Source organism: Pelophylax lessonae (assembly GCF_965119305.1).
Source record: "Pelophylax lessonae genome assembly, chromosome: 10".
NCBI lineage: Eukaryota > Metazoa > Chordata > Amphibia > Anura > Ranidae > Pelophylax > Pelophylax lessonae.
In genome coordinates, this window is record NC_138777.1 from 131,174,621 (window position 1) to 131,188,789 (window position 14,169).

A 14,169-nucleotide genomic window follows, 5' to 3' on the forward strand; every position below is an offset into this window, starting at 1 on the left:
CTGCAGCAGGCATCAGGAACCTCTCCCTAGTATAGTTTGAGCAGAGTGACACGCAGCGTTATGTGACTCCAGCTTATATAGACTCTGGGTCACATGCTGCACTGGCAAATCACAGCCATGCCATTAGTAGGCATGGCTGTGATGGCTTCTAAGGGCACACTAGTTAAACGCTTGCTGATTGGCTGCCTTGCACCTGTTGAAACAGTGCCATTAAAACCGCGCCAAAACATCAAAAAACAATACCGAACAACGGACAGTACCCGAACATATAGTGAATGTTTGGGTCCGTTTCCGGGTACAGAATACCCAAAAGTCCGGTACGAACCCGAACAATACAGTCCGGGTTCGCTCAACCCTAGTTGGGACCACAGAAGCGATGCCGGAGTCAATGCAGGAATCCAGAGAGCTGCCACAGAGCCGCCGTGGAAGACTCACAGGAACTGTCAGAAGAGCTTCAAGTGCCAGGATGCAATAGTCAAACAGGAACTTGTTTTGCAGGCTATTCCATGCCTCCATCATCAGACAATCACACCAACCTCCGGGGATTTTATAGCGGCCACAGTTATCAGTATCATGCCAAGATGAATAAAGGCTAGTGTATATGTAAAAATAAAGGGGAAATTGTGTTCTGATAGATTGGTACTTATACAGGTTAAATAAAGCAAAATTATTTACTTGGTCAAATAGGAGGCCTAATGCTCTAATAGTATATATTTCAATGTTAAAAATGTGTGACCAGCAAAAATTAAAGTGATTGTTAAGTCTCGTTTTTTTTTTTTTTTAAATAACAAACATGTTATATTTACCTCCTCTGTGCTGTTGGCTTTGCACAGGGCAGCCTGGATCCTCCTTTTCTTGGTCCCTCCCTCCTGTTGAGTGCCCCCACAGCAAGCAGCATATTATGGGGGCAACCGAGTCAAGCTGCAGCTTCATGTGTCCATTCAGACACGGAGCTGCGGTTCGGCTCTGCCCCCTCTGGCTAACTAACTTTGACTGACAGCCATGAGAGCCAATAGCACCGCAGCTGTGTCTTGGCCAATCAGAAGGGAGAGTCCTGTACAGCCAAGGGATTTGTGGACATCGCTTGTACAGAGATGGGGCTCAGGTAAATATTAGGGGGTGCTGGGGAGGCTGCTTCACACATAAGGCTTTTTATCTTAATGCATTGAATGCACTAAGATGAAAAACCTTCTGCCTTTACAACTCCTTTAAAAATAGTTATAAACAGAAGAACATTTTAAACGCAATTGTAAGAAAAATAATGAAGGTGATAAACCCAAAAAGAATCATGTCATAAAAATACTCAAAATAGGATATCAGATGCAATGAATGCTATCAGGGTGGTAAATAAAACAAAAATTTGAGGATATCATAGCTAGTAAAAATGTAATAATCATTATCACTGTAGCCTGGACTGGACTACCATTATCTGAAAGTGCAGACTCACCTTCTGTTACTTCAGATTGTCTTTGTATCCCTCTAGTGTTGGTTTAAGGATTAAATTATCATATTGCAGAGACTGGGAGAACGGCATTGTGGGATCTGTAGTCTTCTGTAAAGCTATGACTATGCACCTGGATTGTTTAAGAACTACCTTTCCCAGCAAGCTTTGGAACAGGCGTGGAGCCTCTTGCTTCCTGGAACCCATTGTGTGCACATCAATCTGCTGTACAGAGAGCAAAATTGCAGACTACGGCCTACTGCACACCGCCTCATCTGCCTGCAGACTCAGCCCTTGCGGAACGGATGTTCAACGCAGCATTGCAGACATCCTTGCAGTATCGCTGATCGGGTATAGTCGGTGGGACACCCTGAGACAGCAGATAGCAGCCATCTCGAGGCCACAGAGCGTGGACGATTCCCATTGCCTATTTCCCCAGGACCCTTTATTGATGGACATCAGGATTTGGTGAGAGGGCACCTGCTCAGACTAAAATTATTACAGTTCTAGTACCACTGAACACAAACACTCTGCAATTGAATCAGCCATCAGATCACTTAGGATTATAATCAACTATTCTGCATTACTTGCTATACACTGAGTTGTATTGGAATCTGTTCATGTTATGAGCTCCAACTGCCAGTGAAGACTCTAGCAAGGCCTTGCAAGTAGGACATTATTATACTGTTACTTCTGAAAGGGGACAGCAAACTTGTATCTAGATTACCCTATCTCTCATTAGGATTAGTGATGGACGAACATCGGCTGGGGCGGTCAGCCGCAAATTTTCTCAAATGTCTGCGAACCGCAAGTTCGCGGCGGGCCCCTTTGACTTTAATGGGAGGTGAACTTTAAAAACCTTTAGGTCATATTTGCAGCCACAAAATACTTTCTAGCTGTGCACAAATAGTCCCACTACATGGACAATGTCATAACTGAAGTATTGCAATTGGAAAAGTTGCCCTAAAAATTATTATTTTTTTTTTTTACAGCAAATTTTTTTTTATTTTTTCATAAATCAGCCAGAATTGACAGCAGCCAGTAAATACATGTCAAATGCATATAGGGTCCATTCACACATCTGTAAAATGGGTCCGCATCCATTACACAATTTGGCAGAACCTTTACAGACCCATTGATTTCCAATTCCAGTCTGAAAAATTAGGCATTCACAGGACAAAGAAGTAAGTGTCGGCCAGCACAGGCCCCAAAAATTAGCCCACATGCGTTTACCTGACAGCTAAGAACGTTGTATTCTGTGGCTGAAGGTACATTAGGCATTCACAGTATACAGAAGTAAGTGTCAACCATTCCAGGCCCAAAAATTAGCCCACATGGATTTACCTGACAGCTAAGAACGTAGTATTCTGTGGCTGAAGGTACATTAGGCATTCACAGGATAAATAAGTAAGTGTCGGCCATAAAAGGCCCCTAAAATTAGCCCACTTGGGTTTACCTGACAGCTAAAAAACGTAGTATTCTGTGGCTGAAGGTTCATTAGGCATTCACAGGATACAGAAGTAAGTGTCGGCCATAAAAGGCCCCAAAAATTAGGTCACATTGGTTTACCTGACAGCTAAGAATGTTGTATTCTGTGGCTGGAGGTACATTAGGCATTCACAGGATAAATAAGTAAGTGTCAGCCATAAAAGGCCCCAAAAATTAGCCCACGTGGGTTTACCTGACAGCTAAGAACTTAGTATTTGGTGGCTGGAGGTACATTAGGCATTCACAGGATACAGAAGTGTTGGCCAGTATAGGCCCCAAAAATTATCCCACATGGGTTTACCTGTCAGCAAAGAACGTAGTATTCTGTGGCTGGCGGTACATTAGGAATTTACAGGATACAGAAGTAGGTGTTGGCCAGTATAGGCCCCAAAAATTAGTCCACATGGGTTTACCTGACAGCTAAGAACGTAGTATTCTGTAGCTGGCGGTACATTAGGCATTCACAGGATACAGAAGTAAGTGTTGGCCAGTATAGGCCCCAAAAATTAGACCACATGGGTTTACCTGTCAGCAAAAAACTTAGAATTCTGTGGCTGAAGGTACATTAAGCATTCACATGATAAATAAGCAAGTGTCGGCCATAAAAGGCCCCAAAAATTATCTCACATGGGTTTACCTGAAAGCTAAGAACGTAGTATTCTGTGGCTGAAGGTTCATTTTAGGCATTGACAGAAAAAAATAATTGTCAGCCATGAAAGGCCCCCAAAATTAGGCATTCAATGAACATGAAATGTCTTTTATGCCGCTATATTTAGCGAAGACAAGGACCAGGAATTGTTGTGGGTGGATGGCGGTCTGGCGGATATTTGTGGCCTGCCATGGGGAATTTCAATTAAACATGGTCTACTGGTCACATGTGTTGAATTCCTCAGAGATCCATGCCTCATTAATTTCTATAAATGTAAGGTAGTCTACACTATCATGAGTTAGGCGAGTGCATTTATCGGTCACGATCCCCCCGGACAGGACACTGGACGGGGGGCAAGCCAACAGTTCCATTGCAAATTGCGCAAGCTCAGGCCAGAGGTCAAGCCTGCCCATCCAGTAGTCCAGGGGTTCATCACCCCCTCAGAGCGTCCACATTGGCCGTTAACCCGATGTAGTCGGACACCTGTCGGTCTAGGCGTTCCCTGATGCTGGATCCGGAGTACAGCTGTCAATGGTTCGGTTGAAAGAAGGATCTCATATCTGAAGTGACCAAGACATCTTCAAACCGCCCTCTTCTTGCAGGCGCTGTTGGATTGCTAACCGCAACTGTCTCTCTGTGACTGGAAATTCCTCTGCCAGCGCACACAAAAGCAGAATACAGCATTTCTCACAGCAAAGCCTGGAAGTAATGCATTCTGACCGCCCTCTGTGATGCTGGTAACATTTCTGCCATTTTTTGTTTGTACCGGGGGTCTAAGTACGTTGCCACCCAATACTGATCTATGCCCTTTATGCTTTTTATATGGGGGTCCCCCTTAAAACACTGGAGCATGAAGGCCCCCATTCACACTAAACTGGAAGCAGTGTAGTGGCCTGGCTTCAGCTCATCATCCAGGATAATGTCGTCCTCGTTCTCCTCCTTCCATCCACGGATAACACCAGGGATCCCAGAAAGGTTTAAAGCATGCTCTTCTTGCTCCTACTCATCCGCCCCGGCACCATTCTCCTCTGACTCCTCTTCAGACTCCTGTTGTTGACTTGTCTCAGATGGAGTAGCACCCACCGGGAATTCATCCAACATTGCGACTTCCTCATCTTCCTGCTCCTGCTCCTCGACGGCTTGATCAATGACACAACGCAATGCACGCTCCAGAAAGAAGGCGTAAGGTACGATGTCACTGATGGCTCCCTGGCTGTGACTGACCAGTTTGGTGATCTCATTGAATGGCCGCAGAAGTCTGCATGCATCCCGCATGAGCAGCCACTGGTGAGGTGAAAAAACCCAAGCTCCCCAGAACCTGTCCTGCCGCAGAGTTCGTACAGGTAGTCATTAACTGCACATTTCTGCAGGAGCAGCCTATCAAGCATATGCAAAGTTGAGTTCCATCGCGTCAGGCAGTCACAAATAAGACGCCTGATGGGCAGGTTGTGTCGACGCCGAATGTCAGCAAGGCGAGCCATGGCTGTGCAAGATCTTCTGAAATGGACTGAGATTTTCCTGGCCTGCCGCAAGATGCCCTGGACCCCAGGGTATTTGGCAATGAATCGCTGCACGACCAAGTTCAGGACGTGTGCCATGCATTACACGTGTGTTATTTTGCCCTGTTTCACCATGCTCAGCAGATTGGCACCGATGTCGCACACCACTTTACCAACTGTCAAATTCAGCGGTGTCAACCACTGATCTGCCTGTGAACGCAAAGCTGAAAGGAGTGCAGAACCAGTGTAGCTCTTGGCTTCCAGGCACAACAGACGCAGCACATCATAGCAACGTCTCACCTGGCATGTGGAATAGGTTCTGAAAATCTTGGGCGGTGCAGCAGAAAAGGAGGAGTCAGCCGAGGAGGAGAGGGAGGATGGAGGAGGAGGAGAAGAGGAGGCAGGCCTGCATGCAATCCGTGGCGGTACAACAAAATCTACACGGGTGCCACGGGTTACATGCTTGACAGCCGTCAGATGATTCACCCAGTGGGCAGTAAAAGTGATATACCTTCCCTGCCCGTGTTTGCTAGACCATGTGTCTGTGGTAAGATGTATCTTGACACCGACACTGTGTGCCAGAAATACATTCACTTGCCACTGAACATGGCCATACAGCTCTAGAATGCCCTTCTGTGAGAAATATTTCCTGCCTGGGACCTTCCATTGTGGTGTTTCAATGGCCACACCAGTTGATATGGCAGTAGTTGGCGGGCTATCAGTTCCGACAAGCCAGCAGTCAAATGTTGGGCAAGAGGGTTATCCGGCGTCATCATTTTTTTCCACTCCAACATTTGGGCCACAGAAGCCTGCCTTTTTCTAGAACAACGTGACGACGGCATCATGGAAGGTGGAGTGGAGGACAATTGTGAGGAGAGAGGAGAAGGAGAAAAGGCTGGACGGTGAGAGCCTGGAGTGTGGCTTTGTGGGTTCTGACGGTGTTGCTCCCACTGGGCTCGGTGATGGGAATTCAGGTGTCTTCTTAAGGCAGTCGTCCCTAGGTGAGTGTTGGGCTTACCGCGACCGTTGACTGCAAAGGCTGCAGATGGCAACACTGTTGTCAGCACGGACATATTAAAAAAAGCCCACACTGCGGAGCCATGTGTCTGTGTCCTGGGAGCACCAGATGTGACTGTACATGGTTGATGGCTCGCTCCTGATACATTTGCAGTCTGCTTTGTACCTCTTGTGCAATGCAAGTTTTGCCTGCCTCTCCTCCCTATCTCTCCCTGTCTCTCTATCTCCCTGTCTCTCCCTCTGAGATCTCCTCTTCCTCTCTTGTGGCCACCCACGTGACATCCATAGACACATCATCCACATCACCTTCCCCACCACTAACATTCGAGATCTCAGAGTAGGCAGCAACAGCAGGGACCAACCTCCTTGGGCTGATCTGGGTACTGTCGTCAGACTGCTTAGTGGCGGCTGTTGCTACCTCCTCTTCCTGATCCGATGCCAAGAATGGCTGTGCATCGCAAACGTCTTGTGATGGATCAGAAAATAATTCCAGTGACTCAAGCGGAGGGTAGGTGGTGATGGTGGTGTTTGTGGTCGTGTCTTTGGGGGTGCACACAGCAGAGAGTGAAGAGGCTGCAGATAGAGAGGATGAGCAGGGTGCAGAAGAGGAAGGCTGAGTGAGCCACTCAACCAAGTCTGGTGCGTCCTTTGACTTAATCGAACGCACCTTCTGAAACTTCACACTTTGGCTCTGGCCTACGGCTCCTGCCCTACCCCTACCACCCCTGCGTAAGGGCCTGCCTCTTCCTCTGCCTGTCATTTTTAAATTACCCAGTGAAAAAAGTCTCTAGAGAATCGCAGTATATCTGGAAAAAGGTATATAACACCCCGCTTCAATCTGTGGTATTGGGGGGCCACAGGTTTATCACACCAGTTCTACAAATAATTGGCCAGTAACTGTTGTTACTGTGTGTAGCACAGTTAACACAGCAAAATAGGCCCAATTTTTGAAGGACTAAAACACACTCTTAGAAAAGTATACTGTTAAATAACACCCCACTTCAATATGTGGTATTGGGGGGGCCACTGGTCTATCACACCAGTTGTTCAAAAAATTGGCCAGTGAGTTTGGCACTATGTGTATCAGACTTAAAACAGCAAAAGAGGCAATATTGTTGCAGGACACAAATACACTTAGGAAAGTATACTCAGATAACACCCCGCTTCAATCTGTGCTATTGGGGGGGGGGGGGCACTGGTCTATCACACCAGTTCTACAAATAATTGGCCAGTAACTGTTGTCACTGTGTGTAGCAGAGTTAACACAGCAAAAGAGGCCACATTTTTGCATGACTAAAATACACTCTTAGAAAAGTATACTGTTAAATAACCCCCCACTTCAATATGTGGTATTGGGGGGGGGGGGGCACTGGTCTATCACACCAGTTGTTCAAAAAATTGGCAAGTGAGTTTGGCTCTATGTGTAGCAGACTTAACACAGCAAAAGAGGCAATATTGTTGCAGGACACAAATACACTTGTAAAAGTATACTCAGATAACACCCCACTTCAATATGCGGTATTGGGGGGCCACTGGTCTATCACACCAGTTGTTCAAAAAATTGGCCAGTGAGTTTGCCACTATGTGTATCAGACTTAACACAGCAAAAGAGGCAATATGGTTGCAGGACACAAATACACTTGTAAAAGTATACTCAGATAACACCCTACTTCAATATGTGGTATAGGGGGGGTCACTGGTCTATCACACCAGTTCTAATACATTAAAAGTGCTTTTGTGTTTGTAGTATTGCTGCAGCGACGCTCAGTCACCACACCAGTCACAATGCCGCACAGCGCACAATACAAATCCACTATAATATGCTTTCTACAAAGTATATTATACCGTGGATTACACTCCTATATAGTGCACTGCACACCAATACCAAAAAAAAAATGCAGCCCTTTAAATTACTTTTGTGGACATTAACAGAGCGATTTGTGTCACTGCCGATCTCTAACTGCCCCTAAAGCACAGACTGGATACCTGTCCCTAAACTGCAAAGAGACTGTAGTAGACCTATACCGAAATACAAGCCCTTTAAATGACTTCTGTGGACATTAACAGAGCGATTTGTGTCACTTCAGTGCCGATCTCTAACTGCGCCTAAAGCACAGACTGGATACCTGTTCCTAAACTGAAAAGAGACTGTAGTAGACCTATACCGAAATACCAGCCCTGAAAAGGACTTTTGTGGATCTTTTTTTCAAATTCTGTCTTTATTAAGTCAATAATAGTCATAATACAAATAAATGTCACACTCAGTAGAACTTAAAAAAGATGTATCAACAGAAACATACCTTTCTTATACATGAAAGAGATAAAGTAGGGGAAAAACAAGAGATGCATTCAACACGGTAATTGCGAGAGTCCGTAATCAAATAACACTTCCAACAGGGCATAACTTATAACTGTTTTGTAAAATTCACATAGCCGGCAGCATGGGAAAGATAATGCGTAAATACACTAGAGTGTGAGGGTGATACTCAGAAGGAACATTGCTCACCAATGAAGAAAGCATAATAATAAACTGTGCAAAATATAGGACTTCCCAAAGCGGGAAAGAGGATAAAGTGACAGGGATATGAAGGGGAGGGGGTAGGGGGAAAAGCGGAGTGTCAGAAGGAAAAGAAGGGAGGGTACAGAACGGAGGGGAAGAAAAGAGATAGATCAGGACCACCTCCGCAGCCCTCTAGGAAAAGAAGGTCACAGAGAGGATCCGGGGAGGGGAGCGGAAAGACTGGAAGGGGTGGGATGGGATGGACCCTGAGCGGGCACCCAGCCCTGGAACCTGGTCATGTCAAGTAATACTGTGCAATGCACGGCCTTCATCCGAGAAAACAAACATGTTCCAGCAGCTCCATGTCTTAGTATATTGTTCCCTCCTGCCCTGTGAAGTCAGCACCATGTCCTCAAAGTCATTGATAAGTTTAACCCTGGATAGCCAGAGTGGGATCGAAGGAGGGGTGGTAGATTTCCAGCAAAGGCCGATACAGATTTTGGCCGCATTTAAGAGGTGGCGTAGGATAGATTTCTTGTATCGAGCAGGGGGGATAGTCATATTGTGTAAGATAAAGAATGCGGGGTCGTCCGGGAGAGCATAGTCTGTAATTTTCTGAGAGATTCTCCTCACTTCTTGCCAGAAGTCCCGTAGGTTCGGGCAACTCCAAAACACATGGAGCATAGTGCCTGGGTCTCTCAGACACCGCCAACATCTATCAGATGTGCCAGGAAAGAATCTAGCAATGCACACCGGTACGTAGTACCAGTGCGTTAGCAACTTATAGTTAGTTTCCTGGAGACGGGTGCAAATCGAGGAGCGCAGGGAGAATCTAATAATGTTTCTGCGTTGAGTCACATTGAAGGTCCTTTGTAGCTCACCTTCCCATTTCAAGATCCCTGGTAGTACAAAATCCTGTGGAGGTTCCGAAAGTAGTGAGTAAAGCTGTGATAGGGCGTGCGGCAACGGAGTGTGGCCCGAGAGAAGAATCTCGAGGGGTGACAGCGTCCTCTCAAAAAGTGAGCCGGGTCCCAGTTTCCTAAAGAAGTGACCCAGCTGCAGAGCCTGCCATCACGACAATGCAAATGGGCCACTCATCGCAGTCAACTGTAGAAGAGAAGGCCAGTCAGCAGTCGCTCCAAAATGGGATGCTCGAAACCTGCCCCCGGCACAGCCCACCAGAAATGCCGGGTTCCCCAATATTGGAAACAATGGTGAACGCGGCACCGAGTTTCTCATGGTACCCAGAATTGAAGAACAAATCCTAAGCGTCGGCCCGATAAGGGGGTGTCGTCTAACCACCTCTGGCACCGACGCGGTACACCACGGAGCTCCCGGGAGGTGAAGTGGATATAGAGACATTTCCAATGTTATCCACAGCTTCAGTATGGAGTGTCTACACCAGTCCACCAGTCGATTTAAGTGAGTGGCCTGATAGTAGCGCTTAACGTCTGGGACTGCCACTCCACCGTAGGTTTTAGTCAACGTGAGCAGGTTTCTACGCAGTCTGGGCCTACGCCCAGCCCATATAAACCTGGTAAAGGTAGCGTCCACTTGGCAAAAAAAGAGAGCAGGAATAGACACTGGAAGGGTCTGAAATAGAAAGAGAAACTTCGGGAGTATGGACATCTTGAGTATGTTGCAGCAGCCAAACCATGAATGGAGACCCGTCGACCACTTATCCAGCAAAGCTCGAGTCGAGGCCAGGAGAGGCAGGAAGTTTAGGTGATATACATCAGAGGGGTTCGGCGGCAGTAGCGTCCCCAGATACCTCAAGGCCACCGACGCCCATTTAAAGGGAAAGTTGTGGCGGAGGGAATCTTGCAGTTGAGTGGAGAGAGACACTCCCATGGCTTCTGATTTATTGTAATTAATTTTCAGATGGGAGACAGCACCATAAAGTTTAAATTCACAAAGGAGGTTCGGTAAGGACACCAAAGGTTTGGTAAGGGAAAAGAGGAGGTCATCCGCGTATGCCGAAATTTTATAGGTATCAGTGCCCACTAGCAATCCCGTTACATCAGGGTTGAGGCGGACCCTGATCAGGAAGGGTTCCAAGGTGATGGCAAAGAGAAGGGGCGAAAGGGGGCAACCCCGTCTCGTGCCATTAGAGATCTGGATAGAGGTGGAGAGTACTCCATTGGTCTTTACCGCCGCACGGGGGCAAGAATAGATACTGGTTATCCAGCTGAGCATGCGTGGGCCGAGTCCAAAATGGTGCAGGGCCTCAAACATGTAAGCCCAACTGACCCTATCGAAAGCCTTCTCGGCATCTGTGCTCAAGAAGACCGTCGGTCGGCGCTGGGTCTTGGCTAGATGGATTAGTTTCAGGGTCTTGGTGGTGCTGTCCCTAGCTTCCCATGTGGAGATGAATCCCACCTGGTCAAGGTGCACCAGATCTGGTAGGAGGGGTTGTAGCCTAGAGGCGATCATCTTGGCGAAGAGCTTCAAGTCCGCTTTCAGCAATGAGATTGGGCGGTAACTCCCGCAGACCGAAAGGTCCTTCCCTTCCTTGGGTATAACCGAGATGTGTGCCGGTAAGGAGTCCGCATGAAAGGAGGTGGACCAACCAATCTCATTGAACAGCTTCAACATAGAAGGGAGAAGCTAGGACTGCAATTGCTGATAGTACATGACGGTAAAACCGTCAGGGCCAGGAGCCTTGCCTCGTTTCGCTGCCTTGATGGCCAGAGATAGTTCACCCTGGGTAAAAGCCTCCTCCAAAGCCTCCCGCGCCGGGGACGGGAATCTCGGGAGGGGGACTGAGTCAAGATAGGACTCCACAGCCAAAGCATGAGAAGGGTCCTGGGGTAGGTTGTATAGACCTGAGTAAAAATCCCCAAAGCGTTGAGAGATTTCCCTGGGGAGATGGAGCTTACGACCTCCATCCCCCGTAATAAAGGGAATATAAGAAGAGGCCTGCTGGTCCCTAAGGGCTCTAGCTAGCACCCTCCCACATTTGTCGCCTGATTCATATTGGATCCGCTTACATCTCTGAAGGGCCGCCTTAGCACGGTACCTCAGGAGATCCGCTACCTGGACCCCTCGTATCACCAACTTGTGTGCCTCCCATACAACTCCAGGGTCACTGTCTGGGGTCTCATTTAGCTGGAAGTTTGGAGCTGTTGGGAGACATCCGCTAACACCTCCGGGTCTTGCAGGAGGCTCTCATTGAGTCACCAACACCAGTCCGACTCCCTGTCTGCACCCCCAAGTCTCACCTCCATAGTAACAGGCGCATGGTCCGACCATGTAATAGAGCCAATGTCTACGTCAACCACGGAGGGGAGGAGACGGAGGGGAACCAGGAACATATCAATACGGGAGTATACATTGTGCGGGTGGGAGAAGAAAGTATAATCCCTCTCACCGGCATGAAGTATCCACCATGCATCAATCAGTTGGAGTTCCCGGAGCAGCTTGAACACCTGCCCCGAACTCCCTGAGGGACAGATGAGACTCCCGCAGACGTATCCCGATGGGGGTCTAGGGGAAGGTTCCAGTCACCTCCCAAGAGTAACCTACCTAATGCAAAGTCCATAAGGGACGTCAGGGTCTTCTTTAAGAATGTATCTTGATGTGTGTTTGGACCATATATATTGGCTAAGGTGACCAACACTCCACCAATACGGCCCTTGAGGAATAAGAACCAGCCGTGGGGGTCAACGCATTGTGCAAGAAGGGACCATGGAACATTGTTCAAGAGCAGGATGGATACACCTTTTGATTTGGCAAAGACATTAGGAGCATGGTAAGCGTTAGGAAAAAATCTGTTTTGAAGAAAAGGAAGGCCACCTGACCGAAAATGGGTTTCTTGGATAAAAGCAATGTCTGAGCGCGAGCATCTCAGGTCACCTAGGAGCAGTCGTCTCTTTTCAGGCACATTTAGTCCCCTTGCATTCCAGGTGGTTACCCGCACAGGGTCCATAGCAGGGGGAGGGGGGACAGGGGGCCGGACAGGCAGGCAACAGAAAAGAGGGCCGGTACCGATGTACGGCTCAAGAAAGGGGGCTCTAGAAAAAGTGGACAGGAGCACCTTGTAACGGAACAGGGCACCCCTGACCGGGTACCTCCGTTGACAGATGCTCCTAGTGCTTTCCGAGGGCTCCAAGCACTCCACCAGACACCGTAACCACTTCAGACCCCACGAACCGCCGCAGCTTGGTTAGGGTCTCGGCATCTCCTTCCCACCCTGGACCTACGACAAGGCTCCAATTCCTGTGGGTGAACCTCTCTTTCCCCAGAGAGTGCAGCAGAACAAGCTCTTACACAAGCTCTTACAAGAGCTTAGTGATTATCTAAGGGAGTATGGAAGACCATAGCAATCCCTTGCAGCAGATTCCCTCAATAAGAGACAGAACTCTAGATTGAGGGTGAAGGAACTCTAGAACAACTTTATTGAACAAGACTTATATACAGTTTTCACCCACAAGGTTACCACCCAGATGGACCTTGTTGAAGACTGAACATAATATTCACCATCCAATAGGAACAGAGTTTTACACTCTCATACAATGTACAAAAAATATACAATGTGGGACAATCCCCCCTCCCCCTTAGCATCCAATCCACATATCTTTATACATCCCATAATACGTTTCTCTTAAGGCAGACAGACAGAACAATGGGAGGTCATTAGCACTTAACAATGCAAAAGGGAAATCCACATTCCCTCCCAATACACAACAAAAGGAATATCTGTCTGACATTGAAAGATATGTAATATACCCAGCATTTAGGAAGAACAGATTTCATGGCAAATGGGAATACATCTTAATATTTCTATATGGAGATATTGCTTGCAAATATGAAGCAATCCAAACCATTACTTATCTGTCTTTAAATTCCAGTGACGGTGAATACTGTCACACACCTCAACAAGGGAAAAGCAAGATTATATCCAAGAAAGAACCAAAAGAAGGAGGATGAAGGGAGGAGAACGAGTAAGAAAGGGAAAGGGTAAATGAGAGAAAGGAAAGAAAAAGCTAAAAAGAAAATAAATAAAAAAAAAAAAAGGGGGGAGGGGGACAAACAAGAAAGACACCCGTTCGAGGAGAAACAACCCTCTGGGGTGTAAGCCTAAGTGAGGGATAGAACCAAACACAGCAAAGGAGTCAAGCTCCGAGGCCAGAGCTCTCTCAATATAGAAACAAACAGTGATATATACCGCATGAGAAAAATTGAGACATTAAATGAACAATGGAACAGGTCCACAGAGCGAGTGCGGGGAACTCACCCGAGTCTCACTCTATGGAGATAACGTAGCCCTCTGCATACATAACATCAAGCATATACATGTAAATAACTAACTAACCACCGGGAGTAATGAAAGCCAGACACACAAGACTACCCAAACCTCCCAGGGGCAAGGGGCCGTAACAAGGGGGCACGTTCTAGAGTCCCCAGTCTATCGGGGACGGGTACGTGACCCACCAGTCCCCCAACTCTCCCCCCGCCCACCAGAGCTTCAGTGCTCGTGAGGACCCCACTAAACCGTGAAGGGAGTAGCCCTTTGCCAACATGTGGCAGCCCATGAGCCCGTAGCTGGGTAGCGTTCACCCCCGAGAGGGGGCCC

At 47.5% G+C, this 14,169-nt stretch overlaps 1 protein-coding gene across 1 annotated transcript in view; it reads left to right on the plus strand.

The window, feature by feature from the left end:
• Window positions 1-14,169, plus strand: part of RASGRP2 (RAS guanyl releasing protein 2) — a 1,091,080-nt gene that overhangs the window by 66,124 nt on the left and 1,010,787 nt on the right. The window lies entirely within an intron of this gene.